The sequence below is a fragment of the Notamacropus eugenii genome, chromosome 1 (assembly GCF_028372415.1).
Source record: "Notamacropus eugenii isolate mMacEug1 chromosome 1, mMacEug1.pri_v2, whole genome shotgun sequence".
Taxonomy (NCBI): domain Eukaryota; kingdom Metazoa; phylum Chordata; class Mammalia; order Diprotodontia; family Macropodidae; genus Notamacropus; species Notamacropus eugenii.
The window spans coordinates 594,768,649-594,788,399 of record NC_092872.1 but is presented as its reverse complement, the minus strand read 5'-3'; the positions used below and the strand labels follow the sequence as shown (position 1 = coordinate 594,788,399).

General features: G+C 40.0%; 1 protein-coding gene across 2 annotated transcripts in view; it reads right to left on the bottom strand.

Moving 5' to 3' along the window:
- The window catches only part of SLC24A3 (solute carrier family 24 member 3), a 769,449-nt gene that overhangs the window by 198,996 nt on the left and 550,702 nt on the right, over positions 1-19,751 (bottom strand). The window lies entirely within an intron of this gene.

Here is a 19,751-nt window from a genome sequence, read left to right as displayed (position 1 = left end):
TGAATGCATTTAGGACTATTTCTGGAGCACATTGATCCTGCCTTTGAAAAGACCAGCTTGATGTGTGAGCACAAAAAAGGAAGCACAAGGCCCCAGGCACATTTACTATTGACTCTCATAAGATAGACCTTCATTCCCCATTGATCTTTCTTTTTTTAATGTCTTTCAGAAACAGAAAAGCAGAATATGAAAGCTGGTGATAAAAAGAACCCTAAACAACCCTTCTACCAGGTTGAAGCTTAGAGACCTAGCCTTATCTGCTTTTTCTTTTTTTAGCCAGGTGTCAAGTTCTTTTTCCATGGAAGTCTTACTCCAGTGCCTCAATTACTGTGGTGTGATAGTGGCCTTGGGTTTTCAAAGGCTAGGTGAGCAGAGCTCAAGCTCTGGAAGGTTTGATCAAGCTGGGAAAGAGGTTCACAGTTGATTGTGTGTCTAATATCTGACAAGAAGGCTAGTCAATTTTAGGCACCCACATTGCCAGAGCTGGTTTACCAGGTGATGAAGCCTTCTGAGTACAGCAATACATGATGATGATTTACCTATTCAGGCAGGGAGGGGTTATGATCTGCATCAGAGAAAAAGTAGTACCCACGCTGATGAAACTGTTGATGCTCAATGTGCATCATGCCTTGGCAATTATGGTGAATAAGGAAAGCTTAACCCCAGTCATCATTTTGAGTCCAAATCTAAGGCTTCCATCTCAATTCAATTCAATAAACATTTATGAAGTGCCAGCTATATAGGCAAAAGACAGTCCCCTTCCCAGAGAGTTTACAATCTAATGGATAATCTCATGTGAGATAGAGTGGGCAGTGGACTGGGAGTCAGGAAGATGTGGGCTTGACTCCTGTCTCTAACACTTTGTAAGGGTATGAGTGAGTGAGGGCTGTGCAAAGTCACCAGCCTCACTTTCTCATCTGGAGTCATCTGGGTCCAATGGCCAGACAGAGATCAGGATGAGTCTAGAGATGGCCCGTGATGCAGTGGTAGACCTTGGCCTTTTCAAGCTAAGGTATTTCTGAGTTCTCAATTTGAGTGATGCAGTGCCCATTCAGTGAATAGGTCTGTTTGGTGTTTGTCCTTTGTTGCCGAAGAAGACCATGCCATCAGAGAAATGATTACGCGACTTGCACTTCATTTTGTTTTGAGTGAGGGAGGGCTGTGCAAGGTCACCAGCCTCACTTTCCCCTTTGGAGCCTTCTGAATCCAGTGACCATATATTCATCAGAATGACTGGAGATGGTCCAGGATGCAAGAGGAGACCTTGGCCCCTTCAGGCCAAGGCCTATCCAGGTCTGTTTAAGAAGTGAGTCAAGGGATGGCCACTTTAATAAAAAAAATTAAAAAAAAATCAAACTGGGAGGGGAAGCCTCTCAAGGGTTGCTGACCAAAAGAGAAACAATTACTATTTACATTCATTCTAAGCCAGGAGGCCCAAAAAATTAACCAGGAAGTGGTGCTTGGGCAGGGACCTATTGTAGTCCAAACAATGAGAGCTTCAAGTCATGCCATTGCCTTTCTGATGTCATAGTCCTCTTCTAGGATGAAGGATAAACCACAACCAGTGAGTGGTGCAAGATACCTTAATGGGGACTCAGCTAGCCAGTTTCAGTTGGGTAACTCCTCTCCTCTCCCATCCCCACATGGGGCATCATGTCCTGAGGGTGTTCTGCTAAAAGGAAGGTATATTTTGATGGTTGAAACCTGCCTAGTTATCTTGAGGTTTATTGGCTAGATCTCTTTCTTAAAGATCATGCCTTAAACCCAATTCACTCTGACTCTTATTGATTGAAGTGGTATGAGTTCAGGCAAATCATTTGACCTCTCTGATGCTAGGTTTCCTCATTTGAAAAATGGGGCCAATAATACTACAAGTATGATCGCCCCCTACCTACTTCAGAAGATTGTTGTCAGGCACAAATGGGATAGGTTTGCAAACTGCTCTGCAAGCTTTAAAGAACTCCATAAATGGCAGTTATTGTTATATGACTGGAAATGTTCCAGATGAGGAATTGGGGCTTTGCTGTGTTGTGCCAAAGGAAAATACCGAGTCTGCTTGGTACTTGGCGGGGTTCCCCTCTCAGCATGAATTATGGCTTGGACACAAGTATCCTTGGTTTGCTGATGCTCCAAATGGTAGCATTAAGGGACTTGTTTAGATAATGTAGTGACTGGGACTTAGTCCCCTTATATAACAGTCTGCTGATCCAATGCAGGACAGTGACTTATTCCCCCTGAAACTGAGTACAGAAATGTTCCTAGTGCAAAGATTTGCTAAGTCAGGATTTTGGTTCTGTATAAGGAAAACATACCTTCTGACACCTAATAGATAGTTTAATGGAGAAGACCAGGAGAACCCTTTCTAGTACCAGTGTTAGAGAAGGGACTAACATCACTCTAATGTCTACAAGGGGACTTGTACTTCAAGAAAACGTGCTACCTGAAAATCTTCATCTGTTAAGCTTATAACTTCATGACCTTAATGGATTTGCCACAGCATGCCTTTATGTAATGAATGCATTTAAATTACAATTCTATTTACAAAAAATAATAATCATCATCTCAACTTTGCTGGAAAACACTTATTTTGCAAAGTAAACCTGGAAGTTTTTTTACAATAGATTTGTTGATATGATCAAACCCATAATATTAAGTAGTTTATGATAAGCTACATTATGACAGAACTTGAAAGTATCTATGATTCATCTCTTAATGATCAAAACCTTTGCAATAATTGTCATCATGCCTTTGCTGAGAAAGGTTATTGCCAAATGACAACTTTACAAATGAGAAACAGAAAGTATAAATGAGTCCAGGGATTTCCTTAGGTCCATGTAGGAAGGCAGTGGTTGGATAGGTGATTATCAGAAATTCAGCTTAGTGCTGGTATCTCATTGACATATAAAGTAGGCAGACTGAGAAGATCTAGGCATTTTGGATTTTCTATTGACTTTAACATATTTAAATCCCCATCTCAACCTGAAGGTCAGAACAAAATTATCATATCTATTGTAAACAAAGCTTAGGTGAAGAAATGGGCCAAACCTGTAAAAGACAGAGGGGAGTCAGCTAGAAGCAATGTGGTGGTACAACAGAAAAATCACAGAGGATCTGGATTCAAATTCCGCCCCTGATGCTAAGTGATGACATCAGTCACTGAACCTCAGCTTCCTTATCTGTTAAATAAGGGGGAGTTAGACTGGATGGCATCTGAGGTCCCTCAGCTCAACTCTCGAGCTATGATCATATAAGATCCATATGGTGGCTGTTTGGTTATTTTAAGTGTCAGGACAATATATGAGTCCAAAAAAAAGGGCATCTTAGGTCAATTTGTTTGGGAGGTGAGGAAGGAGTAAATAGAATGTAAGCATCATTTCCCCAAAGTCTAAAGTTACAAAGAGAAGAATATCTCATGCTGAGAAAGTATTTTGCAGTTTGGGAAATACTTTCTTCAGATTATCCTTGTTAGCAGAGCTATAACTAGCAAATGAGATGCTTTGGGGGCAAGCAGCATGAAACCTGCCCAAGGTAAGTAGCACAAGAATTGTCAATAGGTTAGTTTTATAATTTATAATATGATAATATAACAAGTAATCAAGACAAACACAGCTTGGTTGAAAAGTGGGTTAGTAACCTCTGGGTTTCATGATGCTAGAGGAGTGCATGGCTTCCATTTTTCCACCCCATAAATTCCACCCCATAAATTCTGATTCTCTTCAGTAAATCACTTAATTATCCATCCCTAGTTAGTTACAACTTGGCAGGTTAGGCAGGCAGCATAAGCAATTATTAATAACACAATGAAGAAAACTGGGGTAAAGAAAAGCCAGAGAGGGATGGACAAGATTTTGATGTGATGATCTGCGAACACATTGATTGATCAATCAGTAAACATTTATTAAGCACCTACTATGTCTCAGGCACTGTGCTAAGAGTAGGGGATACAGAAAGAGGCAAAAGACAGTCCCTATGCTTATAGTCTAATGAGAGAAACAACATGCAAACATGGTATAATATAGTTTTTACATGTTCTAATTATATTGTAATATAAAATCTTTGATTTTTCATATCATAACACATATGATTTCCTATATCACCTCTTGCCTCTGACTAGAGCCTAGAAGGCTCATTGGTCCCAGAAGTTAGATCAAGAATCATAGGATCTCAAAGTAGGAAGGTACCACTGAGACCATCTAGTCTAAGTTACACTTTAGAGTCAAGTGGCACCAACTGCAAAGATTACGGGGATGTAGATACAGGGAGCCATCAAGATGATTATAATCCCTGGGATACTGAGAGTCCCTCTGTAGGTTGAAAACTGCAATACTTTAAAGCCTAGCTCAGTTCACAACTTAGTGCCTTAAGCCCTGAGGTGTCCTCTGAGAATAAGAACTCTAAGGTTTTAGTCTCAAGTCTTGAGTCTGGCAGATATTAGTAATAAAAATACTAGCAGCAGGGAAAACTAGAAAGAACTCCAATTCATACTGGAAAGGTGCTTCCAAAAATGAACTCAAGCTTTTCATAGAACTAAGTATGTCTGGGACCCTTTTGTCACACAAATTGGTACTTCTGGATGCTTAGAATCCTATTTTTCTCCACTATGTTCCTGCAATAAATAGTACTGTATCCCATAAGTGAGACAGAAGGCTCTATCCAAGATCAGAAGAGGAAAAAAACTCAACAACTAGATAGGGGAACCTCAATTAATACATAACAGTGCTAAGATTCTCCCTCAGATGACATTTCTAGTAATAGTTCATGATCAGTGTACACATTAAGTTAACTCAGAAGGGGTTCCAGCTATTTCTTATGGGAAAAAAATGAGTTGTTTTGGTGTTTATGAAGGTGACTCCACAACAGGGTTTCTTAATGTGGGGTTCATTCATTTGTTTTTACAAATGTTTTGATAACTAAACATGGTTTACTTGGTAATCCTAGTTATTTTATTTTGTGCATTTAACAGCATTCTGAGGGGCAGCTAGTTAGTGCAGTGGATAAAGCACCTGGAATCAGGAGGACCTGAGTTCAAATGTGACCTCAGATACTTAATAGCTGTGTGACTTTGGGCAAGTAACTTAATTCCGACTGTCTCCAACCCCTCTCCTAAACAACCTGCCCCCCCATAAAAACCCCAAAACATTCTGAGAAGTGGTCCATAGACTTTACCAGAGTGAAGGAGTACATGACACAAAAAGGTTAAGAAGTTCTGCTCTTAGAAGAAACAAATATATAGAATCTTCCAGAGAGAGAGAAGTCCATAGAGCTATATGCAGTGCCTGCTCTATTCACTTCAGGGCAGGATATAATTCCTCATACCCCAGTATCTCTTCTCCTCAGGGTTTACATGGGGGAATTTTTGCTACAGCATTTCTGTTTGTCACCTGACATTCTGACCATTACTCAACTTGGAAGCAAAATGGATAATCACTGGGAAAAAATAATTTTAGAACAGAAAAAAAAGGAGGCAGCCATATGTAATGGCAAATGTAAGACATGTGTTTTTTGGACACTGCATCTTAATGATAGGTCAATAAAGGTAAGGCAAAGTTTCACCGTCCAGTGATGAAAGTGCTTAAAAATTCCCTAACAAAAAACCCAAAAACATATGGCTGGCTCTGGGCTTGCCATCATTCAACAGCTGCACTGACAATGAACCCACCAGCTGCTAGCCATGCTATTTACTAAGTACCAGGTTTCTTATTTTCTGTACCTATTTCTGTATCCTATTTTCTATGACTACAGACACAATTGTCACTTTAAAAAACCCCACAAATCAATATGGCACATTGAGGTCAACTTCTCTCTTGAGGCTCTGTAGGAGGCAACTCATAGAAATCTCCATTTTGTGGGAAGGAAGTAAGAACATTATTCTCCCCAGGAAGGACAATTAATTAGAGAGGTTCCTTGGTAAACTCACTGAAATGATCCATCTTGCCTGAGCCTATTGAAATGGGCATTCAGGACTCCTTTGCTGTTTCCAAATGGTCTTCCCATAATAACTTGTAAAGGTTAATATGAACCATTTGCTTTTTGCTCACTTCATGATTTAGGCCTTGGTCCCAGGCTCTGCGTTTCCCCACAAATACAAACACGCTGCATTTCCTTACAAGAAGGAGCAGCTGGCCTGTGAGGAAATAAACCTCTCATTTCACATAAATAAAAGGAGGGAGGAGAAAGGAATAGTCCTATAACAAAGCTAGGCATAAAAAAATTCCCTTGGTTATTTCATTCCAACCTGTCCCTCCCTAGACAAGTTTGAAGCTCTTTTCTAAACTTGTAAATAGAATCAAACAATGACTGGTTACTAAGTTTGCAGGAGAGGCAAGCCAAGGTTCCTGTCTATACAGACATAAAAGGTAAGGAGCTAGTTTGTTCCCTCCCCCGCCCCCCAACTTTGTCACATTCAGCATACAACCAATGGTGTGGTCAGAACAGGTTCCTGGTTCCACGGATCCTGAATCACCAGGTTTTAATTGGTTCTAGTGCTCAAGCTCCTTCAAAGAGGATAGAATTTGGGAAAAGTAAGGGGAAGAGAAGAATTGTAACATTTCTAGCTATACTAGTATTAAGGGTGTGGATTCCTGCTCCTTGATCAGATGAATAAAAAAAGGCCCTAATGTGCTTACTAAGTGACAAGCTTTGTGCTAAGTGTAGTGATATAAATACAAGCAAGAAAGGCATTCTCTTCCTTCATGGAGTTTGTCTTCCAATGGGGAGAGCCAATAGACAAGGCATAAGGAGGCATTAGTTTTGAAATGGAAGGGAAGTAGGGACCAGATAAGGTGAAAGCTTCCATAAGAAAGTCCTGGGGACAATTGAGGTTCTGGTGGGAGGGGGATGAAGAGAATAGCCAGAGTGCAGGTGGCATGGTTTTGAAATGGACAGGACTTATGCCGTGTAATAAGATGTATCAGTGATCAAAGTCTTAATGTAAAAGTTAAAAACATCCCTGGTATAATATGTCTAATCTGGGCATACCCTGAGGGATAATAGTTGTTCAGTGATGAGTTATGCTTATCTGTGACAGAATAAATCCAACTCTGATGTTCACTAGGAATGACAACCCAGCATGATAACCACTAGCCTGGTTTGTTTGAGGAGGGCTGTTGAGAAGGAAATGGGTCCTAGAAAGAGGTCACCAACCATTTATTAAAGTTTCATTATCAAATGTTTATTTCATGTGGGAAAAAATGTATCTGGGATGGTAGTACCACTTGCTCAAAGTTCAAACCTACAGTAGTAATAATTGACAGTATAGTTACATAATATTTGGGACTTACAAAGCACTCTCTTCAGTTAAGTAGGACAAACATTATTATCCCTACTTATGGGAGACCTGAGTAAGGCTCAGAGAAATGAGGCATCTTGCCTATGGGTTCATGGTAAGTGATAAGTGGTAATCATCAGAGCTCAAAGCCACATCAAATGCCTCTAGATCCAACACATGGTTCTTTATATTTCTCTTATTTCAATCCAAGATGGGGAACATATCTCAACACAAGCCAGAGAAGCAAGAGAGGGAAGGTTAGGGCAGGGAAGGCCCATCTGGGTAACCACATGGTCAGCATTCACGAGGGGTGGCAAAGGGTACTGGGAACTGCTCTGGAGGATGTTGTTTAGAGGAAGGAATCGGTGCTGGGAGAGAAGAGAGAAACGAGGAACCCAGGTACCGCTGAGTAAAGAAGGAACTCAGCTGCAGCATAGATAGGGGAATTAAGTAGTGACCCTCTTACTAGGAAACCGAGGCAAAAAATTAAGATAAAGACTAACAACAGAGTGCACTTAGTGAAGTTCATATGAGGTTCAGCATCATTACATAATTTCTGGAACAATCTTGTAGCATATTTATTTTAGTGCAAACATATTACTTAACAAATGGAGTATTGTGTCCAGTTCTGGAAAATTCATTTGAAGAGGCATGTTGGACAACTAGAATATATACTCATAGAGGGGCAAATAGGATAATGAGAAATCTGGAAACTACATGACATGGTTGAAGGAATCGAACATGGTATCGTGGAAAAGAAAAGACTGAATAGCGAGGGACATGATAGCTGTCTTCAAATATTTAAAAGCTATGATGTGGAAGAGGGATGAGACTTGTTCTGTGTTGCCCTAGAGATAAGAACTAGGATCATTTTCTGTAAATAACTGGGAAACTAACAGGCTAAATAAAATGAAGAATTTCCTAATAATTATTTTTATTATTTCTTAATAATAATTTTTGAGAATGGAATGGGTTGTCTTGAAAGGCAGCAAGTTCTCTATCATTGAACATGTTCAAGCAAAGCTGAATGACCACCTTTCATTCAGATGTAACATTGATAAAACATCGAAAGAGTTCAAGAGAGTGAGAGTTAGCAGTCAAAGCTCTACCAGTGAATTGTTAAAATTCACTGAACCTCAGTGTTCTCATCTGGAAAATAAGAGAGTTAGATTAGATGGTCTCTAAGGTCCCTTCCACTTCTGATTCCTATGCTCCTGAAATGTGAATCTTACTTCCCTCATGTACTAGCTGTGTGGTCTTAGACCTCAATGTTTCTATCTGTAAAATAAGGATATTCTCTCTCATTCTCTTTCTCTGCCTCTGTAATTCTCTGAGCCTCAATGTCTCTATCTGTAAAATAAAGTCTCTGTGTTTCTTTCTGTGTGTCTCTCTCTTTGTGTCTCTCCCTCCTCTCCTTGCCTTACCCTTCTTCCCCCCACCCCCCACTTTCCTTTGCTCCTTTGCACGACCTACCTCACAAGGTTGCTACAAGGGAAATACTTTGCAAATTGTAAAATGTCTTATAAATTTGAGTCTGCTCGACATGGGTCAGTCTGTCTGCCCTGCCTCCTCTTAACATTGTTAACTGTTCCTATTACATTAGTATCCCCGCCTTATTTCTCTCCTTGGTATAAAGTTTTGTCTATGGAGACACTGCACATTCTTTGTGTTGCTCTTGGGATGGTCATGAGCTTGTTCTCATGTTTTGAGTGGTTGACATTCTCTACCATATTCCCCATGAGTCAATTACATACCTTTGGAAATTCTTTAAAGTCTGACTGGCTCAAAATCTATTATAGAGTCAATTGGAAATAAGGGCAGCAATGAGGATGGCTTGGGTGCTGATGAAGAATGTCTTTGCATTTTCACATTTTCTCTTGCACTGAATAATGCTATCCACTTCCTGAAGAAGTTCTCTTGCAATGTCTTTATTTAGAAAGTAAACATTTTGAATTTGATGATTTTGGCTCAATATGGATAGACTGACATTAGAGGAACCAAAGCAACTCTCTTAATTGCAATGATCGTGGTGGAAAGGCACACTTGTCATAGCTAGGTAGGTGTTGCGTGAGGCCAGATCCCCTCCCAACTTGGTGTGTGAAGTATGTATTTTGTAAATATGTGATGACAGCCAAAGCAAATAAAGACCAAAAAATTTCATTATTCTCTTGCATCAGTTTCCTCTCTAATCATACAGGCCTAATTTAGGCCCTCGGGATTATTGCAATGACTTCTTAACTGCTCTCCCTGTTTCCAGTCTTTCATCTCTCTAATCCGATATTCTTTAACAAAGATGTGACAATGTTACTCTACCTAATCAAAAAACTTCAGTGGCTCCATATACATCTAGGATAAAACAGAAAATCCTCAGTTTGACATTTAAGGCCCTCCACAATCTGGCTTTCTCTCACCTGAACAGTCTTATTTTGTACCCCATTAGACGCTCTTCATTTTAGTTTAACTAGGCTGCTAGCTGTTCCCTACACACAAACTATACTCTGTTGTTGTTATTGAGTTGTTTTAGTCATGTCAGATTCTCAATGACCCCATTTGGGGTTTTCTCAGCAAAGAGGCTTCAAAAACTGAAGTTGCTTGCCATTTCTTTCTCCAGCTCATTTTACTGATGAGAAACTGAGACAAATAGGATTAAGTGACTTGACCAGGGTCATGTAGCTAGTAAGTGTTTGAAGTCAAATTTGAACTCAGGTTCTCCTGACTCTAGTTTTAGAGTTCACCCCACAAACTATACTAGTCAACTCAACAAGTATTTATTAAATGCCTCCTATAATAAACCAGGCAGTGGCCTGTGTACTATGTACTGTGGATTAAAAGAAAGGCAAAAAATAGCTCCTGCCTTCAAGGAGCTCACACTTTAATGGGGAAGACAATACATAAACAATTATGTACAAACAGGATAAATTGGAAATAATCAAGAGGGAAGGCATTAGCATATTACCTTCCGTGGTGATTTCACTGGATCTGATGGTTTCAATTACCACTTCCATGCAGAAGATTCCCAAGTTTATATATTCAGCCCTACTCTCTCTCCTGAGGTACAGTCACGTGTCACCAGCTGCTTTTGGGATATCTCTGGACATTCAATTGGATGTCTGTAAACATCTCAAACTCAACAAGCAGAAAACAGAAAAGTCATTTCCCCTAAATTCCTCTGTTACAGTCATAGGTACCCCCATCCTCCTGGTCACCCAGGCCTGTAACTTTGGTGTCATTCTCAACTCTTCACTTTTCTTTATCCCACATATCTGATTCATTGCCAAATTTCGTAGTTCCTACTCTCACAACATCTCTTATATACACTCCCTTTTCTCTACTCACTCAGGCCCTTATCTTCTCCCAACAGAAAGCTAATGCAAGAGCCTTCCAATTGGTCCCTTAGTCCCATTCTAATTTATTTTCTACTCAACTACCAATATGATTTTCCTCAATTCTGACCAGTCATGACCATGATCTCCACCCCACTCAACAAATTCCAGTGGCTTCCCATTACCTTCAGTATCCTGTTTGACTTTAAAACCTATCACATTGTGCTCACTTGCTTCCCTTTCAGTCTCCTTACACATATTATACCCCCTGCCCCTTTACCTACTCTACAAAACAACATTTTCTTCTTGCTATTTCTTAGATACACATACTGTCTCATTACCCATGCACATGCCTAGAACACTCTTCTTTCTCACCTATGCCTCTTGGATTCACATCAGGGGCTGCCTTTCATAGGAGACCTTTCTCAGTTCTTCCGGATGATAACGTCTTCCCCTCTGAGATGACCTTCTATCTACTCTCTCTCTTCTCTGCTCTACATTATATAAATGTGTCTCTGTCTGCCTCTCGATTTATCTACCTAAAATGCTCTTATTTATTTACACTTTGTTTTCCTTACAAGAATATAAGTCTCTTGAGGGCATGGATTGGGTTTTTGCTTCCCTCTCCCTTCTTCCCAGCTCTTAGCACAGTCCTTGGCCCATAGCAAGCGTTAGTGAATGCTTGTGGAAATTCTGTCTTCAGCCTCTATACCCTTGTCCATGCCATCCCAGAGAGGACTTGTCCCCTCTGCCCCTTGAAATCCTTTTGTTCCTTCTAGACAGGGCTCAGGTGCCCTCTCTCTACACAAGGCTTTTCTGGATTGCTAGATTAGGTCTGTGTTAACATACACCTTATCTCTCTTGAAATTACTCTCTTTTTGTTTCAAATACTTTGTATTTACTTATTTGTGCACATATTATCTGTAACCCATAGAGGAGAATGTAATCTCTCTGAGCATAAGAACTGGTAAGAATATAAACCTAACAAGCTGTGAAACTTAGTCCAAGATTAATTATCGATACTTTGTATATTTAAGGTCAGGGATGAATATGAGGAGAAATAATCTTGGCATAAGAAGGACTGATTGGCATCCTCCAGGGATGGCAAAATCATGCCAAGTTTTCTGGCAGTGGTGGGAGCTACAAGGAACTGTCATCTCCCCAAACTGGGATCCCCACAATTACTGAGCAAGTTGTATTTCAGTGATGTGTGAAGTGACCTAAAGTCGTATGCTTTTCCTGTTTTCAAGGATTATCATGACCCTTAATTAGATGGAATGGGAAGCAAGGGAATAAACATGCATATGGAGCCTACTATGTGCCAGGCACTATGGCAAGCGCTTTTAACAAGAGTTAATTTTTAACTTGTTTGATCCTTACAACAACCCTGTGATGTAAGTGTTATTATTATCCTCATTTTACAGATGAAGGAAACTGAGGCAAACAGAGAATAAGTAATTTGCCAGGGTTATACAGCTAGTAAGTGTCTGAAGTCAGATTTAAACTCAGGCCTTCCTGACCCCCGGGCCCAGAGCTCTATCCACTGTGCCAGGGACTGCATATCGCTTCCAGCTGTCCCAGGCTCATGTCCTCTCCCTCACATTTCTTCAACTATAGATCCAAGAGCAGAGTTACTGCCAGTTAAGGGCAAAATTAACTAACTCTTGGATTTCCTACAGTTCTCTTAAATGAGACAAAGCCCCATTCCCTTGCATTGCTCCCTACCCAAGTTTAGGTAATGAAACCATTAAAGTACAGCTATAATCACTTTGAGTCATTTTTTAATGGTCCTTACTACCTGCTGATTTAAAAATGACTATACTTTGTTTGGTAGGCTGGATCACATCAGCCTGAGCACAGATGGTACAATTCAATGAAAAGCCATGTTCTCCAATATATGAGTGGCGTGCTTGTACACTGTGGTCAGATTAGAGAACCCTGTGGCTTTTATGTGAGGGTTCTGGGACACTTTACAGGAAATCTGTTTGAGTAAATGCTTATATGGATCACATTTTCTGCTGTCCTGCACAACTTCCCTCTACTTTAACCCCAGGGAGAAGAAATGTTATATTCACCAAGACTGTTGCACTCAAAGATGACTGCTTCATTTGAAGCAGGTTAGGCATTTCTTGGCATGCCCTTCTCTTCATTGGGTCCCTATTTGTGAATGTGGACAGCAGTTCCAGAAAAGATTCTTAGCCCTTCACTGCCCAGTTCTGATCTGAGTTGCTCTCTGTTGCCATCTCCTTACCTTTATCATGGCATTTAAAGGCTGTCCCACTCCCCCATTATTTCCTCCTGAAAAACAAATCCTTTCCTATGTGCAATCCACCAAGTCTCTAAGAGAAAAGGGAGAGTTTTTCTTTTGGTTCCTGGTTTCTATGGCTCAGAAGTTCAAAAGATGATAGAATTATAGATTTAGATATGGAAGGGACATAAGAATTTATTCCTACTTCTCCATTTTTACTAATGAGGAATCTGAGGTTCAGAAGTCAAATGAGTTGCCCAAAGTCACACAGATAGTGACAGATTGGGAATTTGGACCCAGGCCCTTTGACCAAAAACCAAGTCTTTCTACTATCCCATACTGACTTCCTGAGTTTCCTGGTGAGGTTGCCATCTGAGGAATGGACTTCCTCCTCGGATTTTTCTGCTAATAGGCAGAGATGCCTACGTTGAGAGAACAGGGAGATTCAGGAACCAGAGGATAAAGGATGATAGCATTTTAGAGCTAAGGAGAAACTAGAGGGGTCAACTAGTTTATTTCCCTATACTCATCCCCACAGTTTTATAGATGAGAGTTTCACCGACTTACCCAAGTTCACACAGCTCATTAAAAAGCTGAAAGAAAAGTATTACACAAACATTGGCTAAGTTTTTCCAAGTCAAGATGCCAAAGAAAACTAAGAGAAGAGGGGGGAAATTTAAAGGAAATTTTCATGGTCACAACCCCAAACTATTTTGTCTAATGCCGTTCTACTGAGAAAAGTAGAGTGCTCTTAGTCCTTTGGAGCACATGGATAATTCTCCCTTAACATTAACACAAATTATATCTATCCACTAAGAAAGTATTGATATCTGAGCTAACTACTTCTCACCAATACCCTCCTCTACTTAATCTTTTATGATTATTGTGATATATATATATATATATATATATGTATATAGAAGTTTCTAATTGACATGAACACCTGATGGGTTGGAGGAACTGATCATGCAGCTGTCCCAACACAAATTACTCTGTTGTATTCAAGCATTTACTCCAGGCTATGCATAATTCCTTCCAGCAGATATACTGGACTGTATTTTAAGAATGCCATCCAAATTGGCTTAGAGATCAGCCAAGAAGATTCAGTCTTGGGTTTTAAGTATCCAAGATTCCTTGAAACTACTAGCTCCAGTGCTGAGAAAACTGAGAAAATTCAGAGAAAACCCTGAATTTCTAGAACTACTCAACTGTGATTCCTTCTGAAACAAATTCATTAGTGTGAATTCTTAAAGATGGAGTGAAGAGTCCTTGTATGTATTTTATTTCCATTTTTAACATTGATATCAGATGAAATGAAATCAAAGGTCATGTGTTATACTAATAGAATTTGGTTTCAAGGTTCTCTAACTTTGCTGAGTGTCTTATTTGGGCCCATGGTAGTAATTTCTTGGGCCTGATTAGAGAATCCAGGACTGGTTGTCTAGGCACAACTAGGTAGGTCTGTCAGAAGAGGGGATCTGAACAAAAACACATGACTGTGTATTTCAGGATAGGAATATAGGAACATAAACTCTGAAAGAAGATCTGAAATCTGGATATTAGACCATGGGTAGAGGAAAAAGATGACTGAGAATACTGTAAATGGAGTTCAAAAATGAGTTAAAGATCTGAGGTATTAATCCATGTAGAGGCAGGGTAAAAGATTGGTGGAGGTCCAAAGAGCAAGCAATCAGTAGAGAGCTTAGCAGGTAACTGATAGCAGAAAGATCCAGCAGCAGGTGTCAAGCACTCAGTCAGTGTAACAGTGGGATCAGTGGCAGGGAGTCAAGCTACTCAGTGAATCAGAGGTTACCTCCTTTGCTTCTGCCTGGCCTCTAAGACATTTCAGAATTCTGGATGCCATGTGTTGTGTGTGTTGGTATTTAGTTAAGGGATGATCATCCAGGAACTATAGTAAACAGAGAAAAATTGGGCTGCTTCAGTGTTACCATGTTTAGCAGTTCATCCCCTCCATCTGTTCAAGGGTATTCCTGGAAGCTTAATTGAGGGAGGTGCCACCTGATTGCAAAAAACACACCATAGCTAGGCATCATTTGAAATAAGTAAAAGCTCTGATAATTTAGTTATTGTTTGGGGAAATATGGGCAGTTCAACCCCTTCCAGAGCCTCCTTTCCTGTTGTACACAATCCTCCTAGACAAATATTCACAGATCACCATTCTCTCTTCCCCCACCAAGTTTTCTCAGAGGGTTCAATCAATTGATAAACACTTATTAAGTGACTACTATATGCCACACCCTGAGCTAAGCATGGAGGGGCAAAAGTTAGTTCTTGACCTCAAGGAGCTTGTAATCTAACGGGGGAAACAACATGTAAACAAATATGTACGAAGCAAGCTATATTCAGGACAAATGAGGAGATACTCAATAGATGGAAGCAACGAGAATTAAGAGGAGTTCAAAAGAATGGTATGTTGGTGACACGAAGAAATCTAGAGCAGAAAAGAGAATCCTTCAAATCACACAAAGCACTCCTTGGGTAAGAAAGATGCCCTTATAGCAATGTTCTTAATCTCTAACTTAATGCTCGTGACTGCACATTTAAACTGGATGACTTTGAGCTAGAGGCGAAGGCTCAAGCAGTGGTGGGGATTTGATACAGTCAAAGGGCCACACTTGAGGACCTGGAGGGTCATATGTGGCCTCAAAGCTGCAGGTTCCTGAGTCTAAGGCATGTGCAGATATATGACCTCTGTAGGTACACAGCAGGGAAGTGGGGGATGTTCTCGGGTTTTGTGTGTTTTTGCCTGTGAGGATATGGCAAATTAAGAAGAAAGGCCAAGGTTGGAAATTTTCAACAAAGGGCAAGAAAATTCCTGTAATGCCAATGACTTTGACTTCTGAACTTCCCACCAGAAGCATGAATCATCTGCCAATGACAACAAACAGACTGAACTCCTAATCTGTAATCAGAGCAAATGATTGATTTTGTAATGTGGTAACGGATATTAAACGTGTTGTTCCCTAAATACTGAATCTGAGCACATAATTTTATATTTCAGATAGCCAATATGAAGGATTTTTGAATTTAACATGCAAATTCATGACTAACAAACACTAGAATGACGTTGTATTAAGAGATGCAGCATTTTTCTTTTTGCTTCGGAAACCAATTTGTAAGACTGCAATCCTGCTGCTACTCCATGATGGCCTGAAGAACCCATCCCTTGAGTTTGCTTTGAGGACTCAGTTACAGTCTTCCTCCTTCATTCACATCCAGAATAGTGTAGGTGAACACAGGACCTTTGGCATGTTTGCAAGTTGCAAAGGCAACAGATATTGAATTATACTGAATCAATCAAATCTTTAATTTAGATGGGGACACAGAGCTTACAGTCTGTTTGCTTTATTTTCCAATGGATAACCTATCTAATTGTATGAAGTCCAACACAGTAGAATGCATTTGAAAAAAAGTATATAGGACTCCAATGGCAATTTTTATGACCAAATGAAAATGTACAATGAGATAAATAACAAAGCTGAGAGAAAACAAAGATTAGATTTATTAATTAATTTGTCAAGATATTAGGAGACACCCTGTTTTCCAGAGCTAAGGACCAGCAAGCAAGCTGTGCCCTGAGCTTGGCATAGCAACAATCCTTTGCACTCACTCTCTGCATGGTCTCACCCTCTGGCAAAGTCATGTAATTATTGTATTGTTTTGGCCAGCACTGGGTGTTCTCTGAGCTCAGACAAGCACAGGGAAAGCCCAGACATGTACTGGACAAGTTCAGACATGTTCTGATCACAAGGCCCTGCTATGAATCAAACTTGTCCCACTGTTGCTGTTACCCCTCATTGTCAAGGATACAGCTCACTGCACAACCATTGGTGTAAGTATCAAGGGTTAGCCACGCTAAAGTGGGTCTACCCCTGGGGGGTGGGGAGGGTGTGGCATGGCACATGCGTCCTTCCTTGCAAGCCATTTTCCTCACTTTGAAATTAAACTTCTATTTGATTCCTGATTCTCTTGTGTCTGGCTTCCTATGTTCAGCTCTGGTCATCCACAGGTTAGAGGCTGGTTCAGTGCAGTTGACAAATCCAATTTCTGAGATCAGTCATCAGTGGCAATATTATAGTGAAACAGATGCCACCCACATGATGTAAGGTAGTGTTATCTCATTTATTTCTGAGTTGTTCTCCCACTGATGAGATGGCACAGAAAGCCAATATTTGTCCTCTGCTTCTGAGAGCTAGTGACAGCAAAGTTCCCTCCCTTGGTGTGATTTTCGCTTTATAATACTGTCTCTTCTCCTCCTCACAAAGAAAATACAACATGAAGCTGCATTCTAACTTGCCCTTGCGTTCTAGGTTGCCCTTGAGTTGGAATACTTCCACTCAATTCTTATGGAGTGAGGCTACAAGAAGGAAGGTCCAGAGATGGAGTTTTATAGGTTGAGGCCTGTCGGAGTTTGTGCTCCACTTTGTGATATCACTGGGTAGAGGTGGAGACAAAGGGTGCTCATCTGTAAAATGGTGAAATGAGATCTTGATCCTTACTGAGAGTTCACATATTGGCTCTGCTATTTCTACTGGGATAACCATGGACAGGTCACTCAACCATTTTGGTTCTTGGTATTCTCATCTGTAAAAGGAGAGGGATAGATGAGAGAACCTCCATGGTACTTTCTAACTCTGAGTCCTATGAGCTTATTGGAAAGATTTATTGAGAAATGAATATAACATGGGTAAGGTTTATTAGGGTATATTTCCTACAGTCTTTTGGAGAACATCTATAGGTTGTTTCAAGCCTGGAGAAGTAGAGGTGGATGTATTATAAAAATAAAGTGTTTCTGCAGGGGTCATATTGAGGTTCTGGCAAATGAAAGTGAATTTTCTGGGAAACCTCTAAGTGGGCATGGAGAAATAATTCATAGAAGGAAGAGTTGACACATATTCACCCACACAGATACAAGCAAATTGGTATGTCATATAATATCTATATGGTCTCTATGACATTATGGGTCTAGGGAGAGAGAAGAAAAACCTTGATAAGAAACAGAAAGCATTGACCAAGAAATCTAGCAATCAATCTGTTTTATGCAAGGCTTCTTGCCAAGGCAGTAATTAAAATGTGCTGTCAATGAATTATAAATTATAAATGCATCAGAGCCAATCCATTGATTTGGATGGCATTTGGAAGACACTTTCAAGTCATTTGTTTAATTTCTTTACATCATTTCCTCTCTGTTTTAGATTTGCTTTTGAGTTGGATTCCAGGTATAAATGAATAACCAACTAATCACAAAACTAATGATGACAAGGCTAATAATTGCACTTACTAATAGTGACAGTGCTAATTAAGATAATGCTTATAAAACCAAACTCTCCTTCAGGACTTGACTATCAATCTTTGAAAGCTATGAGAAAATTCCAAACACAGCTTTGGGTAAGTCAACTGTGAAAAGCACCAAGAACAAGAATGAATATTTTTCCTTTTGCTCCAGTTGTGTCTTTAGGAAACAACAAATGGTCCCAAAGTGAGACTACCTCTAAGATTAGGGATAAAAGATGAGAGAGGCAGAGGTCAGGAAACAGAAGAGCCTCAAAGATTAGAAGTTTCATTCTCCAAAAGAGAAGCTGACAGAACTCTACACTCCTTGGCTGTGGGACCATTAGCTCTTTACCTACAGGAACCCCTCCAGGGATTCTGACTCCAAAATTCTATGTTCATATCCTGTAGGGGCATCTGGAGATGACTTTGACTTTGCTCAGATGAAAGTGTCTCTATCCAGCTCACCAAGAGGCAGCCAACCTCAAATGTAATTAATGGAAAATAATCACTGAACTTGAAAATCATAATATGTTATGCAAATATATTGAAACAAGGAAGGGGGATGTTGAAGGTGAAGTAGGAGAATGATGATCCTCCTGGAGTGTAGAAAAGGAGGATGGGGGCGGGATAGGGAAGAATTTATCAGAGCATTTTCAGCACCACCTAGAAGTGAGAGCTCCAGTAAGAGCAAAGTGACTCAACAAGTCACCATGACTGAGTCAACAATGTTCCCTAAGAGCAACTTACCCTTTTTATGAGGTAGTCTACACATTATTAATCAGATATTCCAAGTACTTCAGTGTTAGCTTCCTATGGCCTAGTGAATACAGTTCAAATTCTTTAATTTGGCATCCAAGGTTTTCCATGATCTGTTGCCATGCAATACATACTTTATTTATCTCAAATTTCTTTCTTCCAAACTGGATTATTTGGCATCCCCATTACATATCCTTGGATCTACTGCTTCTGTGGCTTTGCTCATGCTATTATTCATGCCTGGGATGCCATCCTTCTGCAATGCCATGTCTTACTTTGTCCCTCATTCCACAAATCCAATCAGTTGGTAAATCTTGCTATTTTTACCTCTACAAGGGTTCTCACATCTGACCCTTTCTTTTTCTATTCACTTACCTATCATCTTAATTCAGGTTCTCATTATCTCTCATCTAGATTAAGGCAACAGCCTCTCCATCCATGCCTCCATCCAATAGTGACTACCTACATACACTCTGGTGCTAAAGAGATTTTCGTTAAGCAGAAATCTGGTCATGTCTGTCACTCCCCTACTCAGTCCACTCTAGTGGTTCCTCATCACCCCTACGATAAAATATAAACTTAAGCTTTTAAATTCCTTTTCAACCTTATCCCAAACTATGTTTCCAACCTCTTTGGACATTACTCTCTCTCTCCCATTCTCTGTGATCTAGCTAAATTGACTTTCTCTGTTCCTAACATAAGACCACGAGCATGCTGTAACCAGCTCTGGTCAGCCCTTGAGAGTCCACTGTTAAATTTTCACATAAGCCCTTACACTTCTTAAATCAGCAAATGCTACAAATTAGGGATTTATTTCTTTTATTGATTGCCTAGGTTTTGAAAAGTGGTGGGGAAAATTTTA